This window comes from Sorex araneus, chromosome 1 (genome assembly GCF_027595985.1).
Source record: "Sorex araneus isolate mSorAra2 chromosome 1, mSorAra2.pri, whole genome shotgun sequence".
NCBI classification, from domain to species: Eukaryota; Metazoa; Chordata; class Mammalia; order Eulipotyphla; family Soricidae; genus Sorex; species Sorex araneus.
The window spans coordinates 375,176,321-375,186,084 of NC_073302.1; the positions used below are offsets into that span (position 1 = coordinate 375,176,321).

At 39.1% G+C, this 9,764-nt stretch overlaps 1 pseudogene; it reads right to left on the minus strand.

Moving 5' to 3' along the window:
- Window positions 1-4,367: 4,367 nt before the first annotated feature.
- On the minus strand, window positions 4,368-6,556 carry LOC129404415 (E3 ubiquitin-protein ligase ARIH2-like; annotated as a pseudogene).
- Between the last annotated feature and the right edge of the window lie 3,208 nt (window positions 6,557-9,764).

A 9,764-nucleotide genomic window follows, 5' to 3' on the forward strand; every position in this document is an offset into this window, starting at 1 on the left:
CTTTATAAAATAAAAAAATGATACTTCAAATTGATTTGGCCACTAATAGAGTTCTATATATAACCAATAGTCATAATTACATTTTTTTCCTAATAAATTTAATGTCAAGTAACTAAAGTCCTCTCAATGATCCTCCAAGTTATAACAAAGCAGGTAAGAAGGATCCTATGGACAATGGTCAAGAATTTGGCATTTTCCTGATAGCTACCATGTACTAACCTAAAAAATATTTTAATTCTTCTAAACTAATTGACTTTAATGAATTGGGGAAAAAAAGAACAAGAAAGAGAAGGGTTGTACTTACAGAGCTTAAAGAAGACTCCACTGGGAATGGAAAAGGAAAAACTAGTTAGGGAATATAAAAGAATCTGTAAATATTGTTGATCAAACCATACTGATCATGGTATGATCATAGAGTTAAAATTGTTTTCTCCATAAAAAGCCAGAAATTTTTTAATCTTTTTCTGTATGACTTTATAACTCATTACAGAGTGCTGAATTTACTACTGAGAGGAGTAAAATTTTGTCTTTCTAGATTTTTTCCACTCTGAAGAAGTCCATGTTCTTTCTTGAACACTTATTCTTCTCTTTCTCTGCTCTCAAATAGTTCTAAATAAATTTCTTTGTATAAAAATTATTTTTCTTCACTAAAATTTTGATTATTTTACAGTTCGATAACTGTATAATAAATGCAAGAGCTATTTAATAATTATAAATTTTGTGCCATATGTATCTGAAAATAGGGATTTTTGGGTCACACCCGGCGATGCACAGAAGTTACTCCTGGTCTATGCACTCAGGAATTACTCCTGGCAGTGCTTGGGGGACCAATGGGATGCTGGGAATTGAACCTGGGTCGGCCTTGTGCAAGGCAAATGCCCTACCCGCTATGCTATTGCTCCAAACCCCTATATCTAAAAATAGGGATGATCAAAATATTTATGGGTACTTCCACCAATTATATTAACTAATGGATAGAAAATTTACAAATACACATGCAGGATATAATTGCTCTGAAAGAAAACTAAAATATTGGGAGAGAGACTGAAAAGACAAAAAAAAATGTCAAATGTTCTAAATTCAATATGTTGTCAGAGTATCACATTGCGTTAACCTAGTGAGAGTGGGAGCTTTACAAAGCCTTATTGTGGAGTGCTCTCAAAAGACCTTGGAACACATTAGAAAGCAGGATTACATTGTGGGGGAAGTTGGGCCAAAATGTGGTTACAAATAAAATCAGCTGATCTCATGGGAAGTCTTATGGTGGGATGGACCTTCAAAGCAGTACCAAATGGAGACAAGATGTCAAAGCTTTGCATCTTCACATCCCACAGTTGTTGGAAACAGACTGCCCTCCTGAAAAAGTTTATGACCATCAACAAGACACTCCCTGATTCAGTTGAGGGAAATTTATAGTGAAGGGTGCAGCTATGAACGCTCAGAAACAGGCTCTTATTCCCAGTAGCTGGGGGTGGAATAAAGCCTTATTGAGGATATTTGAGTGGAGCACCATATAATTGATTATACTCTGCAGAGTCACGAAGATTTTCTTCATTGTCTTTATTACTTTGTTTGCTGGGTGGTTTATCCCTGAACTATCTCAGTCCCTGTTTACATTGCTCTCATCAGCAGTGTCTGTTACATATGTTCATTATTATGAATATTGGTCTTACCATAAGGTATCCCAATATTGGGATAACTTAGTAAATCATCCGCACACAAAATATCTTCCCATTTGCCTGATAAGCAGGATAAGTCTCTCACTAATGTGTCTGCTGAAAGTGGTTTATTCATCTTGAGATTTTATTGACATGAGGAATATAAAATCACTAGGAAACTATTTTTAGGTATATATTTCAATGTTATATTATTTCTCTCAAAAAAGAAGAAACACAAATTTTCCTCATGGGTTCGTGGGAACAATAATAAATGGAGCCATTGCTACTTCTCTTAGTCTCATGTGTTGGAGATATTTAGGAGAAACCAATATTGATATGGGATATGCACTATTTTCTGACTAATGGCACTCTTCCTTCTCTATTATGAGGCAAATTGTGTTCCCCAACTCCCAATACACACATATGTATATAAACTCCACAAACCTTAGTACTATAAAATGTGCTAAATTTTGAGATAAAACCTTTAAAAAGATAAATTAGAATGAGGCCATTGTGAAAGGTCTATCATATTCCCTTTTATTTAGTACCAGAGGTCAAACCCAGAATCTGACAGAGGACAGACATGCACTCTACATGTGAGTCACATCCTCTGACCCCCAATTTAGTGTCATATTTTAAAGAAGAAGAGGCATATGTTTACAAAAGCACAACAATGTAAAGAGGCAGCACAGGATATAGATCAAAGTGAACCATTGGGAGAAACTGTCCTTAACATCACCAATCTGATATCTAGTTTTCATAAATGTCATAAATAAGCTTTTGCTACTCAGAAGTCCCTCCGTCTATGATTTTTAATGGTAATGCTAGTGCAGTGCTAAATTTGATTTTTTAATGGCAACACTAGTGTTGTCCTAAATTAACACGATCTCAAATCCAATTTCTGTTTATTTCCAGAAGTGTCTTTCCAAAGACCAAATGTGGGCTTGTATCTATTATCTAGAAAATTTGTCCAAGGACTATAGAATAATAGACTATAAGACTAACACCCAAGAATAGCAGAAATAAGTACCAGGAGGTTGTCTCCATGGCTTGGAGGCTGGTCTCTCATTCTGGGCAACTCAGAGAAGGGAACACCAAGTAAAATGTGGTTGGAGGTCATGTGGGGGAAAGATAATGCGGGCCCAATATAGACTAGAGACTGAACACAATGGCCACTCAACACCTTTATTGCAAACCACAACACCTAATCAGAGAGAGAGAGAACAAAAGGGAATACCCTGCCATAGTGGCAGTGTGGGGTGGGGGGAGACAGGACTGGGGAGGGGGGAGGGATGTTGGGTTTACTGGTGGTGGAGAATGGGCACTGGTGAAGGGATGGGTTATCAAACTTTGTAAGGGAGAAACATGAGCACAAAAATGTACAAATCTGTTACTGTACCCTCACGTTGACTCACTAATTAAGAATAAACTATTAAATTAAAAAAATAAAATAAAATAAATAAAAGCAAAAAAAAATTTGTCCAAGGAGATTCATACACTAACAATCAAGAAGCCTCATGGAGGGCTGGTGTGATAGCACAGCGGGTAGGGTGTTTGCCTTGCACGATGTCGACCCGGGTTGAGTCCCAGCATCCCATATGGTCCCCTGAGCACCGCCAGGGGTGATTCTTGAGTGCAGAGACAGGAGTAACCCCTGTGCATCGCCAGGTGTGACACAAAAAGCAAAAAAAAAAAAAAAAAAAAGAAGAAGAAGCCTCATGGGAACAGTGTACTCTAGTGAACAACAGCAGGGCAAGGCAGAAGAGGCACTACTCCATCTCATGTCTAGTGCTTTAGGGAGTATTGGTTTTCTGGGTTGTGACAAGTCCCATCAGCTTGATTGTGTTGATATTTGGTCTCTGGTAATTTCCTGGTGGCACACACAACCCGTGTCAGGATAGGATCCAGCTCTGATGTTACTGGGATACTTGCAGCACTTATTATGAGATGTTGCTGCCACCCTTTTGAGGCCCTGCTAGGATTCCCCACACAATTCTGGAGACAGCTGCTAGTTCCCTGTTCCACATCGTAATACTTAATACAAGGGGTTTTTTTGTGCCTGCCAAGCTTGTGTGATTTAGGAAAATGCTTCCCTAAATTGATCACTGTAATCGAGATAACTAATTCTATCACTCATAAAACTAAGTACTTTAGGACAGGAGTTGTATACTGTAGTAATAGTGGGTCCTGTGTCCATTCTAATACCTAGTTTGCTATGGAGTTGGTCCCTGACCAAGGTAGAGTTATGCAGGATGCAGTGCCAATAGATACTGCATTAAAATATTTAATTAAAGCATCATTATTTACAAAGTTATTCATAGGTGGGTTTTAGACATACAATGTTTCAGCACCAAACAGGCCACCAGTGTCACTTCCATCCACCAGTATGCCCGAATTTCCTCTCCCACTCTTCTACCGACAGCCTTCTATCTTGACAGTCACCGTTTTAAGTTTGGTTGTTACAGTTTGTTTCATGATTTCAGTGTTGTTTGCTCTTTGGTTCGAATATCTAGCTCTATCATTCTTTAACACCACAATGTACTTGAATTCCCATGACCCCGCCCCTTGGTTGTTTCTCACCTATCTCTTATGCCCTATAACTCGATGTCTTTCTTTCTCCCCCATATACTCTAGAGCCATGGGTCATAGAGGCATTCCCCCCCTCTTTTATTTTTTTTTATTTTTTTTTTTAAAACACTCCAACGCCAATTTATTTTTTTAAAAGGGTTCTATGTAATTCTATGTTTGATTGCCCCCTTTTTGTATAATTGAACAACCTTTAAAAATTACATTAAGTTGTAATGATCTAATACTATCAATAGTCATTCAGAAAAACTTTCCCTCCCTCCCAATAACCATCCAGGGGGAATTAAAAGTCCTGAAAAGAGACCAATTCAACATAGCCTCTACCCTGGTATAAACAAAAAGTGAAAGATGAGAAGAAAACAGAAACTGACTAAGAGGTGTGCGGCCAGTGTCTCTCAGGAGTGGGGCCCTGGCTGTTGCCCGGGTCGTGAAAGGCAGAGCCTGCAGCATGCAGTATGGCAGCCGGGAGACTTTGCAGCCACAGCTTCCTCGTTCCAGCATGTCCACGTCCCAATCTAGGTGTCATGGAAATCCTTCAGCAGGGTTCTCCTCCGCTGCTCTGCTATGTGCATCTGGTTCTCTAAGTCCCCTCTGTCATAGCTGTCTGCACGTTCTACTTTCCATGACAGGTTTTCAATCTCAGCCTCCAGCTGAGCCTGCTGGTATTCAAACAGCTTCTTCCTGGGTCCAGACTCCATGTAGTATGCATATGGGTAGGTGTATTGCAGGGTGTATCGACACTTGGCCAAGAGTTTAGCAGCATTCTGTAGATACTGCCAGTCGATCCATGTCCCCAGATTATTCATGACCCTCTCCTGAATCTTCTCATGAATCCGCTGGTATGTCTGTGCCTCTAGCTGCAAGCTCTTGTTGTGGTTTTCCCACCTCTCAAAGTAAAACAAGTACTTCTTGAGGGCTTCCCGGGCTTGGGCTTGTTGGCTCTGGTTGACAATGTCAGGATTCTCCTTGTACCGACTGCATTCATAATATTCGCTGCCATGGGTCTTCCAATCTCCTAGACACATCCAGCAGAAGTCATATGATTGCAGCCTCCGTTCTTCTCAATGCAGATGTTGCACTTGGGACAGTCTTTAGTGTGAGCACTAATGTAGTTGGCTGTTTCAGAGTCATCTGCACACTTCGTGAGCCATTTCCGGATTGTGGCACAGTCCGTGGGAGCATGATACATCTGACGACACTTGAAAACTCATTCTTACCAGAAGACCTCGTTGCACCGATTGCACTGTACACGGCGAGCTTTGGGCTCCTGTACTCGGATAACCATGGGGCAGTCTGCACCAGGGCACAGCTGGAGCTGGTAATGACTCTCCACATAGTCCCTGAAGAGGTAGCGCCTGTATTTGTCTCTTAATTCTTCATTGGGTAGCAATGGAAAAACAAAGTCCTCTGGTGTTCGCAGTAGACAGTCTTGAGCCATACAAGAGACTCCCACACCCACACCATCCTTCACAAGTACAGAGCAGTGCTGCTCCCAGCAGCTACGGCAAAACTGATGCTGACACGCCAAAGAGAGTAGATTTTCCTTCCGCACAAACTGCATACACACTGCACAATGGTGAGGGGGATGGGCTGTGGTGACATGTTTTAATGGATTAGGTTGAACTCGAGCTTCAACAAGCAGTTGAGCAGAATTAGACTTGTATCTGTCCAAAATCTCCGCAACTTGCCAGTGGAAATTAACTAATATAAGTTTTGCAACTGAATGAGATACCAGTGCCATAGGGAGGATGCAGCTGATGGCAGTGAGCATCAACGCCCTTTAGGACAGAGGCTAAGCTGGTCATATGCTCGTTGAGGGCACTCTCCGACTCCTTGTAGGTCAAACAGGTAAATTGATATTCCTCAGGATCAAAGGCGTCTGCTCCCTGCTGTTCCACATCGCTGGCTACTCCCACATAATAGTCCTCTATGTCCCCAGGGTCCTCATCCTCTTCTTCTTCTTCCTCCTCCTCCTCCTCCTCACAATTTGGATCATAGTCTTCTTCATTGCTGTCAGATCCCTGGCTATTCATGTCCACAGACATCTTAGCATCCAGCCAATTTGCAGATCAGGAAAGTAGGATTTTCCCCCTCCCCCCAAACTTTACCACCTTCTCAAATGCATTAGTGTTCTGTCTTCTGTAATTCTTGAAATTCTTTTAGAAAGATGTCACCCAAATTTTCTGTCATATGACTTCCATCGGGAGCCGCGGCCACACGGCCGCCGAGCCCGGGCGGGCCAGTCTGCGTCGCGCCGGGCCAGAGGACTTAGACTCGGGCGCGGCGGCAGGAGCCGAGGCTACGGGCCGACGCCGGTCCTCCCCCCCTCTTTTAAACCACTGAGCAATACATTTTCTATATTACTTCAGGTAGAGTGGATGGCCAAGACCTTGTAAGAAGGAAAAGTACTGGGGCTGGAGTGATAACATAGTGGTAGGTCATTTGCCTTGCATGTGGTCGACCTGGGTTTGATTCCCAGCATCCCACATGGTCCCCCGAGCACTTCCAGGAGTAATTCCTGAGTGCAGAGACAGGAGTAACCCCTGAGCATCTCTGGGTGTGACCCAAAAAGCAAAAATAAATAAATAAATAAAAATAAAAAAGAAGAAAAAGTAAATCAATTTGATTTTCTTCATATGTATGGCAGAAGAAATCTAATTCAATCAAGTTTCTTCTAACTGATTGATATTCTTGAGCTTTGTTCTTTTACCTGAGTCTCAGTATTGAGACTTATTTGCTATACAGTTAGATATTTAACAAGGACTACATCTAGAATAGCCTTGAACAATGCTTGCCCAATAAAGATCCTGCTTTTATCATTATGAAAACTCCTTTTATGCTTCTCTTAAACTAAGGTGATCAATGACAGTTACTGGCTGATTTTAACAACTGTAGTCACTTGATTTAGATCCTCTTCTGAGTTTACTGGAGATAGTGGTGCGAACATGTGACACTATATTTTACACACTCTGCCCTCTCCTGTAAGTTCATCCACAATGCTTCTTCACCCAGTTTCTTTTTGTAATATTATGAAATGCACTTCTTACATGTTTACTTTGTCTGGAGTGAATCAAAAGTGCTCATTTACTTTTCTCATGAGATATGTTCTAAAAACTTCAGTTGATGCCTGAAACCCGAGCTAATACCAAACCATTAAATTATCTATATTGATACCTATGTCTATGTACCTATATTTACCTTATTTATATAATATATATTTATATATGCATGTATCTATATATATGTTTCTTCCTGTATATAAAAATCTTCTATAAAGCTTAAATTATAATATAAATTATGCAGAATAAGGTATTATATACTACTAATAAAATAGAATAATTTTAACCACATAAAATAATAAAGTTTATATTAATGTAGTCTCTCCAGATGTATAGGTTGACTGGGGGTAGATAAACATTGGCAATCAAGGCCAAAGTAAGTGGAGGTTCTACTTGAAGTTTTAACCCTCTCTATATTTTGTTGCCGGTGGAGTTTCCCTGGTTTCAATCTCCTTATATTACTCATTGTAAAAAACTATTTAGTAGAGAAGCATTACAGACTATCCACCTATTATTCTATTTTTCTGTCGTCTCACTGTTATCATGAAGCTGAATTTTTTAAGCAGAATTTATTTAACTAGCAGCACAGCTGTTGGGCATTCGCCTTTCACGCTGTCGACCCGTGTTTTATTCCTCCACCCCTCTCGGAGAGCCCACCAAGCTACCGAGAGTATCAAGCCCGCACAGAAGAGCCTGGCAAGCTACCCGTGCGTATTGGATATGCCAAAAACAGTAACAATAAGTCTCTCAATGAGAGACGTTACTGGTGCCTGCTCAAACAAATCGATGAGCAATGGGATGACAGTGACAAATGACAGTGACAGTAAATTTTTTCAGCCATAGTATATCTACTCTATAACTTTTACCTATCTGAATCTCTTTAATCTTTCTATTTGCTGTTACTGCAACAGATTATATTTCTATAAAACTTAGGAGATGTGATTTTTTTAGAAGTTTCCAGGAGTTAATTAACATGTTATTTGTGTCTCTGAGGATGACTATGCAGTTTTAAGTCTTATACCCTAGAAAAGTATCTCAAAGTATCTCATCATGACTTTTCCATATTAAATTTTGTCTGTTTCCCAGAGTGTAAATCAGAATCCATTTTCATCCTGCTACTCTGGTATATATCAACTAAATCTTGGTGTTCCTTGTCTTTAAGGTCATGATCCTTTGAATTTGACATAAAATTTGATATAAATGTTAAAGGAGAGGGATGTATCTATGAAGAAATAAAGCATATATGTATGTAAATATAAGTGTATATATGTATATATATAAAACCTCATAGCTGAATCAGAGCCGTCAGATGCTTGATGTAAATATCAAATCAGTTATATATGTGGATATGAATTTTGAAACAGAATAAGAAAATACTACATCAGAAAATTAATTGAGAAGTTTTTTAAAGAAAACTTTGAATAAACCAATAAAAAGGCCAAGAAATAGAACAAGCTCAAATATGAATTATGCAGAATGGAATCAAAATCTTCCAGTTGAGGAACTTGAAAAACATTTTTAATTTGGGTACAGGAACATATTTCTAACTATTCGAAATCCAGAAGTTTTATCTTTACTACTATACTTTTTAATTCCCTTCTGTGTTCCTACCAAGGTCCTACCTTTCACTTTGTGAACTCCAGTCCCAGTGAGAAGAACTTAGACTTTACTGTGGACGGCTGCAAAGATTTTATTAAAAAGCCTCATCTTTAAACTTGAATGTGCTCTAGAAAGATTTTCACTTACATCTAAATGCTTGTATTCAATCTATTTTAATGTCCCTTCTCCCCCAATGTGTGTATATTGCAATTTTAGATTTTCATTTTGCTTATATAAGGGCAAAATGTTACCACTTCAATTTTTCTCACCTTTAACTACAGTCTTTCTTCCTTTTGGACAAGGATGTGCATCAAGATGTGTGTGTATGTGTGTGTATTGTGTGTGCGTGTGTGCACGTGCACACTTGCGCACTCATAACACTCAAGTATTATTACTTATTCAAGTCATTAAAAAATTTTGTATCAGGAAAGTATTTTTTATAACCTTCTTTTGAATACTGGGACAGGTAATGATTTTAGAACAATGTTATATATACTCCACATATATTAAGTATTGGATTTTTTAACCAGGCACGTTTCATAGTACTGTAGAAGAACACATGCTTGGACTTGGATAGAGATATTTTAACAGCTGCATGATAAATTTAGAGGCATTGTGAAGAATGCCTGAGGTTACAAAAAAAGGCAGAGAAGAAATGAATCACTTGACATAATATGACTAAGAAAAGAAGCAAATACTTTTCTATTAGTCAAATGTCAAAGCATGCAGCAAAAATCAAAGAAGCTTGAAAACAAAACAAGATTGCCACAGGCTGAAAAGTATCTTCTAAATAATAAAAGGTTATACCAAAACACGTAGTTTAGTTCTTTTCCATGTACACCAGCAAGCTGAAACCAACTCA